Source organism: Rhamphochromis sp. 'chilingali', assembly GCF_963969265.1.
Source record: "Rhamphochromis sp. 'chilingali' genome assembly, chromosome: 9".
In the NCBI taxonomy this organism is placed as follows: Eukaryota; Metazoa; Chordata; class Actinopteri; order Cichliformes; family Cichlidae; genus Rhamphochromis; species Rhamphochromis sp. 'chilingali'.
In genome coordinates, this window is record NC_137936.1 from 38,223,821 (window position 1) to 38,233,600 (window position 9,780).

Here is a 9,780-nt window from a genome sequence, read left to right on the forward strand (position 1 = left end):
GAGGCAGGGTTAGTTTATTTACTTCACCTCCTTCGGAAAACTCATTTCTTCTTTTTAAACTTAATAAATGCACAATTTTTACAAGTCTGGGTAATTTTCTGAAATAATCATCATCTCAATATTAACCAAAAGTCTTATTGCCTTCAAGCCACACATGTGCTGCCCTGTGTGGCGGGTTCAGTTTCTCTGGTTGTTAGCCTCGTCAGTGCTGCTAACGAGCGCTAACAGCTCCAAGAGAAGCACAAAGTCTAAATGAGGATGATCGGTGAGTCAGAGATCAAAGTTAGTGTGGCGGTGAGAGCTTTGTGTTGCACATTTTATTTTATTTTCACTCACTGGTGCTGAACACCACGGGGCTGGTTTGGTTTAGGACAGGGGTGGGCAACTCCAGGCCTCGAGGGCCGGTGTCCCTGCAGGCTTTAGATGTGTCCTTGAACCAACACAGCTGATTTAAATGGCTAAATTAGCTCCTGCAGTTCTCCAGAGGCCTGGTAACGAACTAATCATGTGATTCAGGTGTGTTGACCCAAGGTGAGATCTAAAACCTGCAGGACACCGGCCCTCGAGGCCTGGAGTTGTCAGAGGTGAGACAGCACAGGCAAAACTAACCAGGGCGGGGCAGAAAAATATAAAAGAAAGAAAAGTGATAAAGGTGAGGAGAAATGGAAAGTCAGAACTACTACTTTTAAGCAGAACTACAACAGAAAGAAAGAATCCAGCCGGCGCTGCACAGACGTGGAGGCCGCTGCAGAGACAGACGTCAGAAACACCTCGTTAGGACGGCCGGTGACACAAACATCAGGAGCTGCTGGGATTGGCACAAACGAATGAAAACCTGATCAGGGAACTTTATGGGATCATTCCGACTCTTGCTTTGGGAATAATCAAACTACAGCTCAGCGACAAATACAGACATAAAGTGCGGACAGGACTTCGTGCGCGTGGGTCCATGGAGGCCACGCGGTGGGAAGCTTGGACTTCTTTAATAAAGTACAATAAGAGAGAAAAATTCATGTCACTTATTTCATTCATTAGCAGAGCGAGTGCAGCTGGATCAGGGTGTAACACTTCATGTTGCTTTATCATCCGTCTGATTAAGAAATAATATTCCTGCATGACTCGTGTACGTTACACAAGGAGCTGCCCTCTGTCTGCTTTATGATTAATCGCCGCCCCAGTTCTCGTCCACATGAACAGCGACAGGTTCTCGAGTTCCTGGAGCCAAAGATTAAATCTTTAATTTGCTTCTTTTGACACATCGAAGTCAAAACTGCAGAAATATTGAGTTTACTTAAAGCTGAAGTCAGTCTCCAGGTAAATATGACTCATTAAATCACTTTAAATAATAATAAATAACTATAATAATTATGTGTGTGCGCTCACGCTTTGACTGGCACAGACAGACTTTCTAATTTGCAAACACAACTGCACGATAACAAAATGCAAATCTACACAAAGCTTTCATTTGACCTTCGACCTGCTCCGTGCATAAACATCTCATCACCTCCCCCCTCGGGATGAAGACTAACGTGGGCCGTTACAGTGAGTTAGGACTCGAGGGCCGGTGAGTCTGGTTCTTTGAGGCCGAGCCGGGCCGCGGACAAAAGGAGACTTTCCATCACTTTTAATGGAGGAGCTGACATCGCGCGTCGAGTCTGGATGAGCGACGTTGCCTTTTCGCTACGTGGCTCGTAAACTTTTTCCATCCTCAGAGGACACGTTGACGTTATCGCAGGGAAAAATAAGACAGAAGCATCAGGAGTGCTGAGAAATGTGGATGGAAACTCCCTCTTAGTCCCTCAGGTTCTCGGACAATTTAGGAGAAGATAAACTTTATTTAGCCCCCAAATTCCTCTGATACAGCAGCCAAAACATTAAACATAATGTAGCTACAAGTACAGCAAATACACATGTGGATTATCCCACATCTGAGAAACGTCCCACCTGCCTCCCTCGGGAGCAGCAGATTTATTTTGCATACAATAAATTTACTATTTTGTTGAACGAAGCCATGTGAAACATATTACCATGTATATTTTGTATATTTTTGCCTTTCAGGCCCTCAAAGTTGAGCTTTGGCGCTCTTTGACTCTTTAACTCTTTAACTCGAGTCATTTTGCTCCAGCGTTTTTGAGTCCTTTGAACTTTAGACGTTCAGGAGATCCACATGAAACTTTCAGCACCAAAAGTAAAGAACACTTTGCAGGTAATGAGGAGACGCAGGAGGGATATAATGCAGGGAGGAGGACACCTGGTGCAGCTTTGATGAGTTTGTTCCCACCGCAGGCTCAGGAGCACAGACGCTGATACCAAACTGCAGCGAGGCAGCCTCAGTGCAACAGTACACACACCAGCATGTACAAAAGCACACACACACACACACACACACACACACACACACACACACACACACACACACACACACACACACACACACACACACACACACACACACCTACCTGATGGATCAGAAACTGATTTTCAGCAGCCGACACACTCCTGGGTCATATGAAGGCAGTCGGTATCAAAGCCACAAAGAGCAGAATGGAAAACAGACCTGAAGTTCAGACGGGATCAGCTGGATTGAATCAGAGCGTTACATCCATGGAGAACGAGAAGCACATTCCAGGAATCCATCTGGGATGCTGCAAAGCGCATCAAACACAGAAAGGATCGGAACGCCCGCTTCAACCACGGAAAGCACCGCGCAGCACGGATGCTTTGACAGATTACACCTTCAGTCCAGCAGCAAAAGCGCAGGACGCTGCATCCTGTCACGCCGTGAAAGCAAGAAGATCTGCTCACATGATTCCCAGACGTGGAAAAGTTAGAGGCAACAGAAAGAAGCATCCATGCAGGATGAAACCCTTCATGTTGTTTTCTCATTTCTAAACAGGTTTCTGGAGGTCACCCTGTGGAAGGATTATTAATGGTCGTCTTTGTCTCCGCGCGTGTTGGCAGCTACCTGAGGTCAGAGTTCGGCCTCGCCTTTTCGGACTTTTTTCATTTTAATTATGTTTAAAGTTCAACAAACTGTAAGAGAGATAAATTCAGGATATTTGAGGACAGGACAGTCTGGAATAAGTGCTGTTTCAGTTCTGGGTGATGCTGACTCAGCCCCCAGCAGCCTGACATGTGTAACTTTCACTAACCAGCTGCAGGTTGCACTAATACTGTGATTTTCTCCTCTGCTCTCCACGCTGTGCTGTAACGTGCACGGATCACATCTTGCTTTGTCATTCGAGTGCCCGCTGGGATCAGTGCGTCTGCCTGTTTGTCTCTGGATGTTTCTCTGCTGCTCATTTTAAATGTTCCAGACTGACGAAAACAAAAAACTCCAACCACGAGTGAAAGTGAGGCTCTTCCTAAGTGCTGCAGCCCAGCTTTGAACTTCACTGCTCTTTGGCCGGCAGCCATCAGATAAGACTTATCAGGAGCCGTTGTTGATTCAACTCATGGAGCTTGACTCGGCTTTTAAGAACACGAGCAAAAAGCCCGCTGCGTGCTCGCCGATCTCCATCTCTGGGCCAAAACCTGCTGTCAGTTTTCCTCCACGCCTCACGCTGACATGAGCTTTTCCTCGTTTTCTCTCCTTTCACTCAGCAGCCAGCTTGATACAAACAGAGTAAAACCCTCTCCTGACCGAGAGGGAGTCAAGTGGCTTCAACGGGCTCCACTCAGGAGCTTCACAGATTCAGCGAACCTGCAGATTTAAAGGGCTCTTCCTCAAGTTTCCTTTAAATTAAACCAATTAATTTTGCAGAAACAAGTTATTTGTGCTCATTTTTAGGCCACTTAGATTTCTTCCTTCTGAAGTCAAGAGTCTTCACAGTTTAATCCCCCAACTAATCTCAATGTCAGCCTCTTTTAAAAATATGAAGGAGTGAAGGAAATGCATTAAAACACTGGAAACTAGAAGGACACCAAAGCCAGTGCACGTCTTCCTTCAGCCCTGCATCCGTCTCCACCAGTTTTTGTGTTGTTCTGGTCACCTCAGACTCGTGGCCCACAAAAGAAACCCGAACTTGATTTGATTTTTGGGGGATAGTTATTAAACTTTTTCTAGAAAAAAGTCCAAATAGTTTTTTGTCCCCTGATTCTCTCTGTCCCCCTGAAAACTTTGGACAAAGGTCAGCGCTTGCGTCCCATCATCACTGAGGACTTTGGGGGTTTTGAGGTCTCTGCAGGTGACTTACCTGTTGCAGAGCAAAGCCTTGTGATGTTCAGCTTCTTAATTAAGTTCATTAACAGATTATCATGCAGCTGTTTCCTCTTCTGGTCGGTGGTCAGTCTGCATGTTTGCTTAAGGTCCAATGATCGTTGGGTCTATTCGGATTTATTGTTGCTGAGAATTATTCACCTTCAGTTTGATTTGGTTTCAGGACCGACTCCATTGGTATAAATAAGGAATGAATAGGTGACTCAGTAGAATGAGCTGATGACGTCTTATTGTGGAAGCCAGACAAACACCGAGTTCCCACAGCAAAGAGTCCGACGACCAAACGAAGCAGAAAACACTCAAATCAACACATCAGAGAATTTTTGCATTTTAATGCACAAAAAAACAAAATAGTGAACAGATCATTTTCTCTAATCACATCGTTTCAGGACAGAATATAAAAACCAGAAAACTGAAATGTCGCGTTTTCAGTCTGTCACTGACACGCTGCAGGTCATGTGTCTGAGCGAGCTCCCACGCAGAGCACACAGGTGTCTGATATCTGCACAGCAGCAGCGCTGCAGTTTGAGAGGCGACACAATGACACAAAGCAGCCAGGAAACAACAAACACACACAGAGGACAGGAAGCAGCAGCCCCACGGTCACACTGTACAGCAGAGGAGGGGGTGAAGTCCATAACAGGAAAGGCCGGGACAATGGGGGGAGGTTTACCCACGGCAGAGACACGGAGCCACTGTACCGTCAGATCCTTCTGTGGTTCTGCCTCTAACAGCCTCGGCTGCAGGTGCCTCAAACATGCTCACAGGGCCACTCACAGCTCAAATGTCCATGAAAAACTCCTGTGGGCTCCTTTAGTTTAGCCCTAAAAGCTTCTAACTCAGAGCTGTCACACTCATGTTAATTCATGGACATTAAATGATGTTTTTAAGTGTAAAGAGAAGCTCATTCATATGTAATGAGTCATCCAGCAGGTGGAGAACAGCCTGCTGAGCAGAAATAAGAAGTTTCAACAACATGTCTCAGTTTTTCCACTTTCAGTCTGCAGTAACTCTGCCTCGGGCTTAAAATTCTCTCTTTCTTAGTAAAAATAAAGTGAAGAGTCCATAAATTATGTCTGCAATTTTTACACTTTGCAAAGTCATCCAGAAGACACATCGAACCTGTATGATGGGCTGTAGCTCCTACTCTGCAACCCTCAGTGGCCAAAGCTCCAACAAAGACACAAGACGGGGTGTCCTCGCTGACCATGAAAATTCCCTGGATCCTCCTCAGCTGCCACCAAAATGCCAACAAAACCCTATAAACTTCCCCAGTGACAAAAATACTCTTCCTCTGTGGGCACTAAGGCCACCTCAGGCACCAGCACAACTCCTCCACAGTGCCCAGCCTGAAACCTCCCCATCAAGGATTCCTCACATCACCAGAAGATATTTATATAAGCAGAACTGTACCTTCTAAACGGGTGTCGTTAGTCCTGCCGGGACTGAATGAGATTAAATTAAACCTTTTCATCAGCTTAAAATCTGCTGGAAACTTCCCACAAACCTCCTGAGCGGAGACACGGGAGGATGAGTCTCCTCTTAACACACGTGTCCTCTGTGGACCAAACACGTCACCGATGCATCAGGAATAAATCATAAGAACAGTAAAAATTAAAAACACACACTTAAAAAAATCTTTCCTCCTGAGACAGCAGCAGCGCATCCACACGCAGAATGAAACTTTCACAAACTCACCGAGCAGAAGTCTCTCTGTGTGCGTGGATCTGTCTCCGTCTCACTTTATTCCGCTTCCGCAGAGCCGCCGCAGATCCCGGTGGTGATGCAGCGGGTACCGGACGGGTCACCTGAAGGCTTCACACGTTATAAACACACTGAGCGCGTGCGGGCTGGAGGCTGAGCCGCTCCGGCACCCTCAACCCACCCGCCCTGAACGTGCTGCCTTCACGTGCAACTCGGAACGTCCGACGTCCACATTTCACAGTGATTGGAGTCTGTGGTTTTTATCTGCCATCCACACTGACGGGCAGCGCCTGAAGGGGTTTAATTACTGATGCACTGAAAACAACGCAACGACACAAGCCAGTAAAAACACAGAGATAAATTCTCAAAACAACCAAAAACACTTTAATATTCTAAAATAAATACGACGCAATATTAATACAAACAGACGCAAACTGACCGGAAAGAAAAGCAAACGGCTTCAAAACTCTAAACAACAAGAAAAGCAATAAAAGTGCAGAACTACATAATGGCAAATCCGGTTTTTAGAAAAGATACTGTTCGAGCTTTAAAATAAAATTAATAACTTGCAATATGCAGCAAAAAGTATTTCTTTCCCAGAATTCAGTTAATATCTGCCACCATGAATCACACCCCTCTGGCTATCACACTAGATTACACAGGGCCAAGGCCCCCGGTCCACGAGCTCAGTCTGAAGAGGCTTTATGAGACAGGAACAATGAGCCCAAGGAGGCCAGTTAGAGGAAAAAATGCAAAATGAGTCAAAAACATTAAGAAAGACTCAAAAACCCAACAAAAAACGGACAGAGACAAACAAACTCAGGGTTTGGTTGAATTAAAAATGATTTGGCGTCAACAAAGAGGGACAACAGACTTAAAGACTTAAAATGACACAAAAATGAAACTTAAAGCCATAAACACTAGTTTAAACACTTAAATATATTATAAATAAATCTCTGCCAGAGTTAAAATATTTTCCAGCACGCATGTCACATTTTTTCACCCGTCAACCTTGGATCGTGGTTTTTCCCACAGCACACGGTGTCAGTAAACACACCTGGGCTGACACGCTGCAGCGCCCTCTTGTGGTGTTATTTTATCAGCACAGAAATAAAAACGACATTTTCTCCAGTTTTATGTTTAGATGTCGGATCTTTATACCTCTCGTGCAGCCGGTTTCCCGCCCTGACGCTTCAAATCTAAAACGGATCAATAAAATGCATCAATGTTTAACCGTTTGTAGCCACGTGATTTTACCTTCAGTTCTTGAGCAGGAATCTGACTCTAAAAATATAAAATACCAAAACATTTATAAATAATTTCAATAAAACATGTTTTTGGATCCAAGCTGGTGGTTTTCTAGTTCAGGGACTGCACAGACACCACAGGGTAACGATAAAAACATTTTTATTTGTGTGATAACTTTACTGCAAACATCGGCAGGTGATTTATAGTTTTTAAAACAATAAAAGATATCAAAATGTTATTTTAGCTGTACACATGAGAGTCTGTAGGGATGTACAAATGTTAAATACAGCATGAGACATGTTTTCTGTGTCACTTCAGGAAAAATGTCCAAACACTGGACGGGTTTTACAGAAGCTGTAAGGGGAAAACGTACGAACAGTCCCTACTAATGACATCATTAGAAATTGACAAGCAGGTTCAAACTGCTTCAGACAGGAAGCTGCATTTTATCATCGCTGGCAGTAAACTGCTGCACTTAATCTTCCAGGAATTTGGCCTGGAGTTCATTTTCTGCCCCGAAGAAGATTAGTCTCTTTTTTTATATGTAGACTTAAAAAAAAAAACAACTTTAAGGCAACAGCCGTACGACACACGGGTCGCCTGCTCGACCCGCTGAACCTGCACCGAATCACCTTACAGCTCCAGAAAAATCCTCAACCAGATTAAATTCAATGATGTTTATCCATCAAGCAAAACTTTACACTTTACTATTGAAGTCCATCATTCATATTTATATAACAGCGATTCCATCCCTGTAATTATTCGCCTAACAAGACCTGGACCGTTGGATGGATGATTGGACAGGCTGAAGAAAGGAGGCAGGAAGACCCTGAACCTGAACCGAGCTCAGCTAAAAGACTGAAAACACTCAAAACACCAATAAAGAGACTTAAAGTAGAAGCTAAAAATTAAAACAAAGACAAAAAAAATGATGACAAATATGGAAAAATCCAAAGAAAAAAATATGAAAATAACGAGAAACTGAATAAACGTGACTAAATATTTCAACAAGGGTATTGATAATGACAAAAACATAAAAAAAGATGACCACACACAAAAAAACAGACTGAAATCACAAAGAGACAAAAATATGCAAAAAAACCATCAGAGAAACCAAAACCAATCACAGAGAGACTGAGAGCGAGACACCAAAATGAAACGTCCAGAAAGGTTAAAAATCTTTGGTCATTCGTGTTCTGTGATGTTCTGGGCGGTGCTCCTTCTAACAATGACTTTCAGTATTGATTATTCTGCCAGTTATTTTCTCACTTAATCACTTTTCTTTAAAAACATCACTCAATGAGAATTACCAAGAAAGATCTCGAGTCGAACCTGACGCTGTAAGTGCACTCGTACTAACAGTAACGAGAGTAACAGTGTGGCAACGAGTCTGACTGCATCTGAGACCAAAAGCAGCAACTTCAGGTGTTTAAAGCAGTAAAATGAGGTTCGTGCAGAAAATAAGAGAATAAACCCTGAGCGTGACTGCAGGACGTCTGAAGACTGAACATACAGCGGGGAAAATAAGTATTTGACACATCAGCATTTTTATCAGTAAGGGGATTTCCAAGTGGACCATTGACACAACATTTCCACCAGATGTTGCCATCAAGCCAAATATTGACGTCATACAAACAAATCAGAACATATAAGTATACAAGTTAAACCACAATAAATAAAGTGAAATGACACAGGGAATAAGTATTGAATACATGGAGATAACAAGGGGCAAAATGACATAGAAAGCCAGGAGATCACCTGAAATCTGTCAGTATTGATAGAGAAATCCTGTCCCCTATCAGTACTAATTGATATCAGCTGCTTTAGTCCTAATTGATGGCCTATAAAGGCTCCTCATTACCCAGAAGGCACACAGGAAAGACTTCATGATGGGTAAAAGCAAAGAACTCTCTCAAGATCTTCGTAATCTTATCGTTGAAAAGCATTTTGATGGGAATGGTTATAGGTGCATTTCCAGAATGCTGAATGTTCCTGTGAGCACTGTGGGGGCCATTATCCGGAAATGGAAAGTGCATCAGTTCACCATAAACCTGCCACGATCAGGTGCTCCACGCAAGATCCCTGTCCGAGGAGTCCAAAGAATAATCAGGAGGGTTCTCCAAGAGCCAAGAACCACTCGGACAGAACTTCAGGAAGACCTTGCATCAGCAGGTACTGTTGTTTCAAAGAAAACTATAAGCAATGCACTGAACCGCCATGGCATCCATGCACGCTCACCACGCAAGACTCCATTGCTGAACAAAAAGCATGTCAAGGCTCGGTTAAAATTTGCGCAACAGCATTTGGAGAAGCCTGTGGATTATTGGACGACTATAGTATGGTCAGATGAAAGCAAAATTGAACTTTTTGGCAGTCATTCTACACACCATGTTTGGAGAAGAAATGGCACTGCTCACCACCCCAAGAACACCATACCAACAGTCAAGTTTGGGGGTGGAAGCATCATGGTTTGGGGCTGCTTTTCAGCAAGGGGTACTGGCAGACTTCATATTATTGAAGGCAGGATGAATGGAGAGATGTACCGGGACATTCTGGATAAAAATCTGCTGCCATCTACCAGGAAGCTAAAAATGAAAAGAGGGTGGACA

The 9,780-nt window shown here is 43.8% G+C and overlaps 1 protein-coding gene across 2 annotated transcripts in view; it reads right to left on the reverse strand.

Moving 5' to 3' along the window:
- LOC308403411 (semaphorin-3D) overlaps window positions 1-6,120 on the reverse strand; it is a 102,821-nt gene extending 96,701 nt beyond the window's left edge. The window contains exon 1 of one of the 2 annotated variants that reach the window (XM_080892794.1): window positions 5,918-6,120. The gene's annotated coding sequence lies outside the window, so the exon portion shown is untranslated. The remainder of the gene's footprint in view (window positions 1-5,917) is intronic. The other variant, XM_080892792.1, reaches the window with a different exon arrangement.
- Between the last annotated feature and the right edge of the window lie 3,660 nt (window positions 6,121-9,780).